Consider the following 12115-nt stretch of genomic DNA (forward strand, 5'->3'; position numbering starts at 1 on the left):
CGCTCAACTCTGGGCTCCTGCCTTTTCAAGGATTCCACGGGGAGGTGTGGTGGACGACCCCTGATCAACCCCATTGGCTGAACTGAATTCACCTGGCCTAGGTGGGCCAATCCAGGTGGCCTAGGTGGGCCAATCCACGTTCAGCGCCCACCCATGCCTACAGGCGGGAAACCTGAACCTCTGAGCATGTGTTTCCGTGGCTTGGCTCTCTGGGCATGCGCTAATGGGCATTCCCTAGTCCTACGCTAGCCTACCTAACAGAGCCTCCTCCAGGCTGGAGCTGTTCCCCACGTCTTCCTCCTGCGGGCACATTGCCTGGGCATCTCTCCTGCGCCCACATTGCTGTGGGGCGAGGCGGGCAGGACCCAGGGACACTGCTCTGGATGCAGCTCATTCTGTCCCCAGCACAGTCTCCCCACCAGGCCCCACTGCTGCCCCAGCTCTGCCCGTTCTGGAACAGTCAGTAATGTTTGGTGGACCACCTGGGTGATCACAAGGTGTCGACAGGACCAGGGATCAGAAGTTCAAAAACAAGCAACCAAGTCGACGTGAAGGGGTGTGGATGCAGTGGAGACCCGAACCCCACCTGTAAGTTAATTAGACAGCTCCTCTCAGAAGGGCCACACGGAAGGGGCGATCAATCCAATATGGCACTGATGAACTACACAGCTATCTTCTAGTTCTTTAGCATTTCCCCCCTTACTATTATGGTTTTTAATTGTTTGCCTCATTAATCATGTTAGATTTTGTATGTTCATTTGTGTATTTAAGACTGTTCGGTACATGAAAGTCTAGATAAATACTAACCCTTCAGAAGCAGTAACAGAAGTAATGGTTCCCTGAGGGCACGGGGGAGGTGGGGATAAGGAACTGATAACATTGACTCAATGAGACTGAACACCAGACATGTCTGTGAATGGACATGTCGGACTGTGTAAGATGTGGGGGACCAGGCTCCCCACAACTGAATGGGTCCCAGGGGCACATGTGTCATTGAGGGGTAAACTAAAGAGGCAGCAAACAAGATGAAGCATGCAAGGGCCTACCTCTGCAATTGCTTCAGGAGCCGGGTCCGAGCAGAGAGAGCGTAATGTAATTCCATAAGTTTGTATGATCTTGGGCACACTGGGCATATGTCGCAGGAAGGGGCTGTCCAAGAGGGAGGCACTGGGCATACAGGTGACAGGACTATACCCACGTAGCAAGATGGGTGGGCCCTAGAGTCAAGATGGCAACCTAACTTGGTTGGCTTGACCTTGGGTGTCTTTGAGCTCTTCTCCAGGGGAACCATCTAGGATCCTTATCAGAAGGGAGTGGACCGTATTTAGGGTCTGCTTGCTTTTGATGACAGGCAACCTTCAGGAAGATAGCCTTCAAATACTCACCTGGCAGGGGAGAGACCATGATCAGGAAGGTGGTTTTCCCAGGGCGAGGCTTCTCCATTGCACACCGGGTGTGCTGACCCCTGTGATTTCCCCAAATGTGGGAAACTCGACTGCATAATTTGTGGTCCTGGGGGACTGCGTTTGCACTCTCCCCTGATTAAAAAAGAAAAGAAAAGAAAGAGATAGCCTTCAAGCAGTTGACCTTCAGGCTTATAGCAAGCGACCATGTGTTTGCAAACAGCACCTTAGATTTGGCATTATGATGATGGGGGGACACCGTGGGGAATAACCTTTCCTTAGGAGAATGTGAGGGGGATGCATCTCCAACCACGGAGGTGAAGGCTCCCTCCACAGGAGCCCTGGCTTCCAGACTCCTTAAGGAATGAATGTGGAGAGTTTGTCTGCTCACACCCTCCTCCTGGTTCCGTTTCTCCCAGTAGGATACGGTAAAGGAGAAGAAGGGGACCAGGGGGGTGGGGTGGAGAAGGGAGGGGACAAAGGGGAGCTGATACCAAGGAGTTCAAGAAGAAAAAAATGTTTTGAAACTGATTGTGGTAGCAACTGTACATGCTGCTCGATAAGATTGAATGATGAAATGTGATGATATCTGTAAGAGCTCCCAATAATATGATTTAAAAAGTAATGATAAAATTTTAAAATAATGTCTGGAGGGTCAGGGAGTTTCAATGCTTTGTCCTGGAGCAAGGTGCAGGCTCTGCCTCATGTGCATATTCTCCTGTAAGGCCACCTGTTGGTCCCTGCACTCCCTCCCCTGCAGGGGATTGCCCCGCGGCCCCGCCGGAACAGTTTCCTGAGGGGAGAGTCCAGTGGGGTCAGCTGGAGGCTGCACGTGGGTCTACAACAGCAGTCTGGCTGTCCAGAGGTGTCTTCTCCATCCTCCCTCCGCCTGTCCACCACTCAGGGACCCCGGGGGCTGTCTCCCTTTAGAGAGCCCAGCCCAGGACCTGTTCAGATTGCCCGTCTCCGTTCTGCTTCTAACAGGCCCAATCAGGAGCTCCATGATTACGGACGGTCCGCTCCCTGGCGATGCCCTGGCCGTCACACTCCAGTGAGCAGGCTGCCCTGACAGGGAGGCCAAATGCTTGTGCCTCAGCGTGGTCTCCAGTGCCCGCTGGGAAAGACTTGCCAAGTCCCACCTCAGGGGGAGCGGCCACTGAGGAGGGGCTACTCCCAGGCTTCACGCTGGGCTGGACCCCAACGTGGCACCCGGATCCCAATGTACTGATCCGAAGGAGAGCCCCAGATTGGGGCAGGTGGGAGAGGAAGGGACCGGGGTGGATCATCAGAGGAGATCTGGCAGAGAGCAAAGGAGCCTTCAAGGAGAGATGGGCTGCACTCCTGACCCTGGAGAGCCAACACAACCGACAAGCAGGAACACGCTGGTCTGGCCAGCAAAGCCACAGATCAGCCCGGGCTGTGTTTCAACTGCAGATGGCCCCCCGAGGCTGCAGCCTGTCCCCCAGGTCGTTGGCAGAGGCCTTGTAGGCCTTCAGGGGCCAGAGTAGACAGAGTCAGAGGGTTTGGGGCTCTTGGGCAATGGGGGCTTCGTGCTTTTGTTGTTGAGATGAATTTGTTTGTCACTGAAGACTCCATGTCCACCTCCATTTGACTTTTTCTTCAAAAAAACCCAACAAACTACTCAAACCACTATTTAGATTAGAAGGATAAGGAATCTGGAGGGATTTTTTTTTTTTTGGTGGGGAGAGGAAGGGGGGGGGTCTTAAAGAAATATACCATATATGTATTACAGAGGCCATCTCAAGAAATGAAATCAACAATAATATCCTGGTTAAATCCTCCATTTTTCATTTTTTCTGTCCCCCTCCCCCTCTCCTTGTTCCCAGCCCTGTCCCTGGTGGAGGCTTTGTTCCTGGTCTCTACTCCCCCACCCCACAACTGAGCAGGCCTGAGTAGGCTGGCTGGCCAGCCACCCAGGAAGCCCACGAAACTTGATGTCTTCAGGTAAATGGTCCCACCTGTCTCCACAGCGGCATTTAAGGTATCATCCATGAGGAATGGAGCCCGTAGGCCACGTCCAGGCTGCTCAGACAATACTAGCTGGGACATACGCTGCCCCAGGGGCCACTCTACGCACCTGGGGACTCCGCCCATCTGGCAGCAGATTCATTTGTCGATGAAGTTTTCAAGGGGCCCAAGCACCTCAGGGAGCCCAGGGGCCGAGCGCAAAGTCCTACCATGGATCAGATCCGTTAGTTCTGTGTCCCGGGGCAGCAGAGGGGCTGGGATTTCCAGGATGTTTGTCCCAGGATTCTTGCATGCTGACCATGCTGACCGACAGGGCAGCCACCGGGTTATGGGTTCCGTCGCAGTAATGCCACTTCCCATGGAACCTAAGACCCTCGCTATCAGCCTTTCCGTATGGCTGCCATATTTTGACTTCTACACATTCTAAATCCCACAATGCAATGCTGACTTCTAGAACCAGATGTTCTTTTCAAGATAATTCAACTATCGAGAGAAAAATAGTTCTTTTCCCCCACCCTCTGCCCAGACACTTAACATTTCTGGTTTCCTTCATTCCCTTTTCTGATTTCTTTCCACCTGGTTTGAGAATGATTTTACCTTTCTGTTGGGGCTCCCACCCCAAAGAGGGAGAGATGCCCTGTCCATGGACCAAGAAATTGACCGAGAACCAATCAGACAGACATCCGATCATCTCCACTGGGAAGCTCACGCACCAGGACTGAGCGGTGCTGCTTCCAACTGAACGGTGCTGCTCCCAGCGAGGCTGAGTGGACCCAAGAAGACCTGCTATGGGGGTGGGGTGGGGGTAATTATCTTTTTCATTCAGGTCACGATTTTCAGGGAGATGGGGTGCTGAACCTGCTGACATCATCAGACAGTCCCGCCTGGAGCTCCTTGTCAGCTTGACGCTGTTCTGACAAGAGGAAGAAGGAAGTGTGCACCGTGTCCCTGCGTGGCCCTCCATGCCCTGGCTACCTCTGAGGGGAGGGTGTGTTCCGGGGATGGGGGGGGGGGCAAGGACACGGAATGAATGCCGGCTTAGCTGAACTCTGTTAACTTAATGCCCCAGAAACGCCTCTTACAATCTTGCCGCCCGTCTTCCGCATGATCCCTCAGGCCTGGGCATTGGGGAGTTTTAGCCAGGGACCCCACAGTAACAAACCCCACAACAAAAGACCACCCCAAGGCAAAGAATTCCCCAGCTGGACAAGAATGCAGTGTGCCATGGAAAGGCACAATCCGGTTAGAGACTGAGTCAATGAATAGAACAATTCCCTTGAAAAGGAGGGCGGCCGGGGGAACCTCCCCCAGCCCAGACTGGTTCTGCCAGTCCGGTAGGCATGCCCAGGCACTGGTGTTGGACGAGGTGGCTTTCTGCGGCATCCTGGCGCCGGAGACGCTGGCATGCTATGTGACAAATGGGGAGGGGTGTTTAATGTGCTTTGCTGCCGACCCAAACAGGGTGGTTTAATCACAGAAGGCACCTGTGGGATTGAGCTGTGAGCTGGCCTGCCCACTTGCTTCACAGACCATTTTGGTTGAAAGAATGAGTAGTTAAACACAGCCAATGGGCAGCCATGTCCTCCAACTGCCTGTCACTTCCAATACACAGCCATGACAAAACGTACGTCACTGTGTGGAAATTAGGATGAAGGAGACCCCTTTCCTGCCACTAGGAAAGTGGAGGTGACATCAACACTCGAGCTCTCTGAACCATGTCATAGGCCAACATTTAGAAGCCCTGTGTATTGCAGTACTTGGTGAAACGACATCTTCCAAAAGTTTCTAAAAACCCATTCTACGTGAAAGGGTCCCAGTGATTTTAATTTAATCGTTTATTAAAAATAAAGTATTGGTGAATCTACCATCTGTCCCGTTTGGGTGTTGTATCGAAGAGGTGTGCTCGGTTACCTGGAAGGATATTAAAATCTTTCTTCCTTATTCAAAATTATCTCCTGAAGGCGTCTCAAAGTTGGCCCGCCTGCCTGAGCACAATGCTGTTTTAACACCAGTCTGCGTGGGACCAGTTTACAATACAGACTTGAAAGATCAGATAGACTTTATAGGCTAATGAATTTGTTAGAGGGTAATGACCGAGGCGGCAGATGCTTGTACAGCCGCAAGAATGTTATCGGTGTCACTGAATTGTAAATGTAGACACTGGTTTACTAGGTGTGCATGCAACAAAATTAAATTAGCGTCATCTCCCCTTTGCAAAAAAGAGAAAAGGATGCTGGCATGTGTCCACATACCCAGGATTCTGGTGCATTGCTCACATCAGCAACCACAGTGGCCCCGCTAAGAAAACCATTACTGGGAACCCTGGTGCTGAAGAGACAGAGAGGTGGGAAGCACTAGTTCAGAGAATCAAATCCTCTTGGTCAGGTGAAGGCCATGCAGGGGTAGGAACCAAACCGAGCTCAAAGCTATGGGCTCAGAGGCTCCAGGCTCACAGTGCTGTGTGGATTGTGAGTCCCTGCACACCCTCCTGAGAAGGGAGGCTCGTGTCATTCAACTCAGGAACTACAGAGGTCCACTGGCCTAGGATAGGGGTCTCCTGGGAAATCTTCTCACCACTGGGAGTAGTTACCGGCAAGCTTGAGGGGGTATGGAGTATAATGGCAGTGCAAATTTAACCCTAGCCCTTTTCCCCCAAGGGTAGAAATAGCGTGTCACTGGGGACTGGTTTGGCATGTCCACGGAGAGGGACAGCAGTGCTCCCAGGGGTCAGGTCCCGGGGCAACAACACCTGGGGCTGGCTGGGGTTTCTGGGTAGACACAGAGGACTTCCTTGTGTCTTGTCAAATCCTTGAATTCCTTTTTTTGTAACTAACTTGTTATCACAAAAGAATCCAAGTCTTTTCCACTTTGACTTTTCCTCCTTTTACAGCTCCTGCTGTTCAAGCTTAAATTCTGAGCACCCCGTTTGCAAAAGGCTATGGATGAATGGCAGTGACAGCCCAAAATCCATCTGCAGAGGCACCACAGAGATTAAGCCTCCATTGACTCCTTTCTTTTTGTTTGTTTGTTTGTTTGTTTGTTTCATTGACTACTTTCTGATCATCAACCAAGGATGGAGATAATCTTGTCCTCAGGCAGAGTGCTTTGTAGAAGGGGCTGCCTCCCCACCTACCCGGTCAGCCCAGGGAGGGACAGCCTCTTTCTCAGGGGCTTGCCTAGCTGTGGCCTTGATGGAGGTCACTGTACTGGGGACAGTCCAGGGAGTCACATGGTCCTGAGTCATGCCCTATCAGTCTGGCCCTGCCCGCCTGTCTTGGTCAGAAGGCCGGGAGCCATCTAGTAAACCCTTCTGTCTAACAGTGTGCGCACCTGTCCCAGTCATGGCCCCGCTCCAGCTTCTAGTGCCACCTGTAACTGTGACGTGTTGACCTGCCACCACCCATGCTTTGGTGGCAGTTTCCTGAGCCTCCCACTCCCATGTCCTCATAATCGTGAGTCTCAATCGTGACCCCGTGCTGGTGGCCTCCCTCATCCGGATGGCGTGTCTGTGTCAGGAATTGCACCTGACCTGATCCCACCACACCAAGGCAAAGCACTGGGGGAGTGCAGCGGAACAGCAAGGGAATGGAGCGGCAAGGTCCCCAGGGAATGCTGAAAGTGGACTTTGGGGCCAGGGCGTGGTGCCCCAACAGACTGGACTGGAAAACGCTCCTAAGGGCCAACAGACGATCCTTGAACTAACTACAGGAAAAAAAGATTTCACACATGTTCTCTTTAAATTACACCTGTGATGGGGATCTCTTTTGGACCAATGTTTGGGTCTAAATGAGGAAGGAATCTGGAAGGGTTTTTGGTTCAAGGCTGTGACTCTCTTTTCACTTTCATGTTGTTTTTATTTAGATGTTTTTTCTATTCATTCCCCCCTCTTGTGGGCAGCATAGGATCCCTTCAAAGGAAAGCGTCTGTTCTGTGGCTGCACTGCCATCTCCCCCAGTCCGTGAAAGTAGCCCATGAGACTCCCAGATCTGGTTTGGTTTGGTTTGGTTGTCCTGCTACCTTCAAAGTTCACAGTTCAAAACCACTGACCCCGCTCCATGGGAGACAGATGAGGCTTTCTACTCCTGGAAAGAATACAGTCTCTACCCTGCCCTATAGGGTCTCAGTGAGTCGGAATCTTCCCAACGGCAGTGCGTTTGGTTTGGGTTTGGTGGTGCCATTGGACATTGGTCCTCAGAGATGCCTCACAGGGCCTCTGGCTGTCATTCGGTCCCCTGCTGGTGAAATGGGCTCCTGGTGGCTGCTGACGGCTGCTGGGGTGCTTAAGCAGGGCACCGCCGGGAGAGGCCGTGCGTGGCAGAGGGTTGGGTCGCTTGCTTACATGGAGAGCCCTGCGGCTGGCCACTGTCAGTGTCTGAACACACGAGGGGCCTGATGTCGTCCACTTGTCACCATTTGGCAGGTGTGTCAGCATGAGGTATTTTTCCCAGCCACCAGGTGACAGGCCTGCACTTTTGAGTGAACAGGTGTGCCTACCCAGGGAAGCTCCTCCGCTTTGCTGCACAGAGAGTCACAATCCCATCTCTTTGGTTGTGTTAGTCTGGGTCCTTTAGAGAAACAAATCCACAAGGACTCATGTCTAAGAGAGAGTTTTATATCAAGGTTAAGGGCGCATCAAGAAAACATCCCAACCCAGTGCTGCCCAAGCCCACAAGTCCAGCATTAACCCATATGTCCGACACCAATCCACAAAGTCCTCCTCCATCTCACAAAACACGTACTATGACGCTGACTGCAGGAGGAAAGCTCAGTCAGTGAGTGTGTAAGCATCTCAGCGCTGGCAGGGGTCTCCACACGGCTGCTCCAGCACCCAGGGCTGCATCAGGGTAGGTCCATGCAGCTTCTCCTTGGGGATGTCTTGCAGGAAGTGAGCCTTGCCAGCTGAAGCAGGAACTGGTCTGACCATCACAAAGTAAGGAACCTAATAACTAGAAAGGTGAGGCTCATCGAGCCATTTATCCCTCCGCCCTTCAATTAACCCCACATGTGTTTATCAGCCAGGTTGGCACAATAAACCTTAACTATCTCATTAGTCCGCTGTCCATTAGGCCCTGTCTTCCAATGGACCCCCTCTGCCATCTGTTCAGCGGGGTATGCTGTCTGGCGTGTAGCTGAGCTGGGTCAACCACCTGAGCATTTCCTGGTGGGGTGAGTGGGCTATGGGCTGGTACATGAAACGTGACCATGTCCACACCTTGTACTTGGGATCAGATGTCCTTCCAGAAATCCACTCCCCACAGGGTCCAGGAGCCGGTCCTGTGCTTCCCACTGTGGACGTCTTTGTGTTCCCCTGCCCCCTGGGCAGCTGTCCGTGCACAGGACAACAGGGCTGGGTGCATGCATCCGGGCCATGCAGGCAGCTCAGTGGCTGCTCCACTCTGCCCAGTTGTTGAACTGCACACCATCCATAAACCAAAAACCACACTCACTGCCTTCACTTTGATGCTGACTCCTAATGGCCCTGAAGGACTGGGCAGAACTGCCCCTGTGGGGCTCTAAGAAGGTCACTGTTTATGGGAGTAGAATGTCTTGTCTTTCCCTGGTGGTTCTGAACTGCTGACCTTGTGGTTAGCAGCCCAGTGCATAGCCACTTTGCCCTCAGGGCTTCCTTCATGGCTATCTAAATGGCTGTTGCAACAGGCAGACTGCCACTGGCTGAGCCATCTGTGTCCCGGGCCTCCTCAGGTAGGGGGAACACGACCTCAGATGTGGGCTTTCCTGTCTGGGCAGCTCTGCACTCGGTGGATGGCCTGATTCCTCGGTGACATGGATGACAGGCCCAAGGAACTGTCACCAGGGTGCTTCTCTGCCGCAGGTGTTCACATGCCACTGTGTTCATGTACTGATCGGGGCCGCCCCAAGCCAGCTGAAATCCTTGACACCTTCAGTGTTTCTCCCTTTATCACGAGCTTGTCTAGTGCTCCGATCGTACGGAATGTTTGGTCTTGGCAGTGAGCTGTAGTCCGCACTGAAAGCTGCAGCCCTTGAGCTTTATCAGCCAGGTGCTTCAAGCCTTCGTCGCTTTCAGCAGCCAAGGTTGTGCCATCTGCCTGCCACGGGTGGATAAGAAACCTTCCTCCGATGCTGATGCCACACTCTTCCTCCCAGAATCCTGCTGCCCTGATGACTTGCTCAGCTCACGGATGGAGTAAGTATGGCAAGAGGCGACAACCCTGACACATCCCTTTCCTGATTTAAGCCACACGGTATTCCTGCGCTCTCTTCTCCCCGCTCTCCTGATCCAGGTGCAGGTTCCACGTGGGCACAACACTGTGCTCTTGAACCCCCATTCTTCCCAAGGCTCTTTGGAGTTTGTTAGGATCCACACAGTCGAATGCCTTGGCGTAGTCCGCAAAGCACAAGCAAACATCTTTCTGGTATTCCCTGCTCTGAGTCCAGATCAGAGGGAGAATCCGTGCCTTTGAATTGCGGGGCTGGCAAAGAAGATGGAAAGTACCGTGGACCGCCAAAGGACAAACACATCTGTCTTGGAAGAAGTTAGCACCTTGGAAACTCTTAGGGGCAATTCTGCCTTGTCCTTCAGGGTCACCGTGAATCCACATCAACTTGATGGCACTGATTTTTGTTCACCTCAGTCGCAGGTAGGCCATTCTCTCTGCAGATTATGTTTTGACAATGAACTTTGTGGTCCTTGAAACGATGGTCCCGAGTCTCCAGTCCAGGGATGCCTTCTGCCAAGGTATTTCCTAGCTATGGATTTTCATAACTTTGCTCCCTTATGCTATCCTAGGTACAGGTTATATTTCCATACATTTAAAAAAACACTGCTATTGAGTGGTCCTGAGACAGAGACCACAGAGCATGTTTCTGAGCCTAAATCTTTAGGAAGAGACAGTATGGTCTTTTTTCTCTAGTGTGGCCTGTGGATTTGAACCGCTGACCTGGCTTAGTAGCCCAAGGTTTAACCTACCAGGGCACCGGGACTCCACCAAGAAACACCTCTGCAGAAATACCCCTGGAGCGTCACAGCGTTCAGAAAAATGAGATGGCCCGATCAGGGTGTTTCCGCCAAAGTCTTCAATGCCTCATCACCTATCATCCCAACATAGTAATGGAGTGGTGCTTCTAAACTACGGGGTGCTTTTATTTCCACCTTTTTAATGACGCCCTATTCCCTTTTCCACTGAGGCTGCGCAGTTCACAATCCCCAAATCCGTGGGCGTGGGCTCCTGTCTCTCCACAAGCTCTCACCAGCATTTGTTGTTCCATTGCTGCGGGGGCTGCGGGGGCATCAGCGGTTCATGCCGGGTGAGGGCATCTCATATTTCCTTTGATGGGCATCTCTCTAGTGGCCAATGCGCATGTGGGCGCTGGACGGGGAACCAGGCAGATGGGGAAGAACGGATGCACGTGAATGACGGCATCGGTCAAGGGGACTGAAAGCACCATGGGCAGCCAGACGTGCACATGGGTCTGTCTCGGAGGGAGAACAACGAGGACGCTCCTTAAGAGTGAGGATGGGGAGGAGACGCCAAAATCGTTATTTTATTTTTCTTGGATTGGGCTGATCGCTTCCTGTGGCTCTTAAGACTTTCCCCCTTCACTTGAGCCCTCTAATGCTTTTCTATCTGAAGACCTTGATCTCATCCATCCCAAGAGCCTTTCTTCAAGTTTGCCTTGCTTTCTACACAACCTAGGGCTTTGGTTTTGTGGTTTGTTTGTTTGTTTGGGTTTTCTCTCTCTCTCCTACTCAGCATCATGAGTGTTAATGTAACTTCTCCCCAGAACCTTCCAGAAGCTTCCGATTTTAGAGCCCCTTACCTATAACTATGATTTGGGGGCTGAAGGAAATTGTACATCCTTGCAAGTGTCATCTGCAGAGGCACCCAACTCGGAGGCTGCCCTCTCTCGCTCCCTTTCTCCGTGGACCTGCTTCTTCAGGACAGCCCCGGTTCTCCCACCAATCCCGAAGCACAACTGCTGGTTTCTGAAGAGAGGAGCCCGTGAAAAAGGAAAGTCAGGGTCAGGGCAAGAAGCAGAGGGTCCAAACGGTGCTCTCTCTGACCCAGCCGTGCATGCTCAACTCAAAGACGGATGGGTGTCAGAAACAAAAAGACCTCAGCCTTCAGCAGATACAGGAACTTTCCGAAGTCCTGAATGTGTGCTACAGACCGGGGAGGCTCTGGCTCCAGAACCAGAGAAGGAAATGGAAGAGGTGGCCGAAAAACCACCACCTGGTCCAAGAATGACCGTGGTGACAGCTGCACTGCTGTGCTTCCTACCACCAACGAGGCCTGCCTTCTGGAAACCTTACATGGTGGAGCAACCAGACCTGGAACAGCAGCCAGGTGTGGGAGAGCCATGCTGGTGCACCCAAACTGGAATAACCAATCCTGGAACATCCAGGCCTGGAGCTACCTGTTCCAGCACTGTGGTGAGGAACTCCTGCTGCCCCAGTTCCAGGTAAGCCTCTATCTGCGATCTGGAGCCAGACACACATTAGATTTCTTTTGAAGTGCGTCCACAAACATACAATCTGAAGCGTTTGAAGATAGACATCAGAGGATGGCTCCCTGGCTGCATGACTGCCTTCGTTGTAGGACTTCTTGGTTTAGAACTCTTTGCCTTGGCAGCCTGGGTTTCCTTGTTCCTGTTGTATGGAGGGCAGGTGTGAGGGTAGAGATTGTGGTTGCTATTTCACGAAAGATTCAGCAATAGCCTCTTGACAGTTTACCTTGCTTCCT

At 52.2% G+C, this 12115-nt stretch overlaps 1 non-coding gene across 1 annotated transcript; it reads left to right on the forward strand.

Moving 5' to 3' along the window:
* Nucleotides 1-1377: 1377 nt before the first annotated feature.
* Nucleotides 1378-1541, forward strand: LOC142423704 (U1 spliceosomal RNA). The gene has a single exon (XR_012779306.1). It is a non-coding gene; the product is annotated as a U1 spliceosomal RNA (small nuclear RNA).
* Nucleotides 1542-12115: the final 10574 nt, after the last annotated feature.

The sequence above is a fragment of the Tenrec ecaudatus genome, chromosome 12 (assembly GCF_050624435.1).
Source record: "Tenrec ecaudatus isolate mTenEca1 chromosome 12, mTenEca1.hap1, whole genome shotgun sequence".
Classification (NCBI taxonomy): Eukaryota; Metazoa; Chordata; class Mammalia; order Afrosoricida; family Tenrecidae; genus Tenrec; species Tenrec ecaudatus.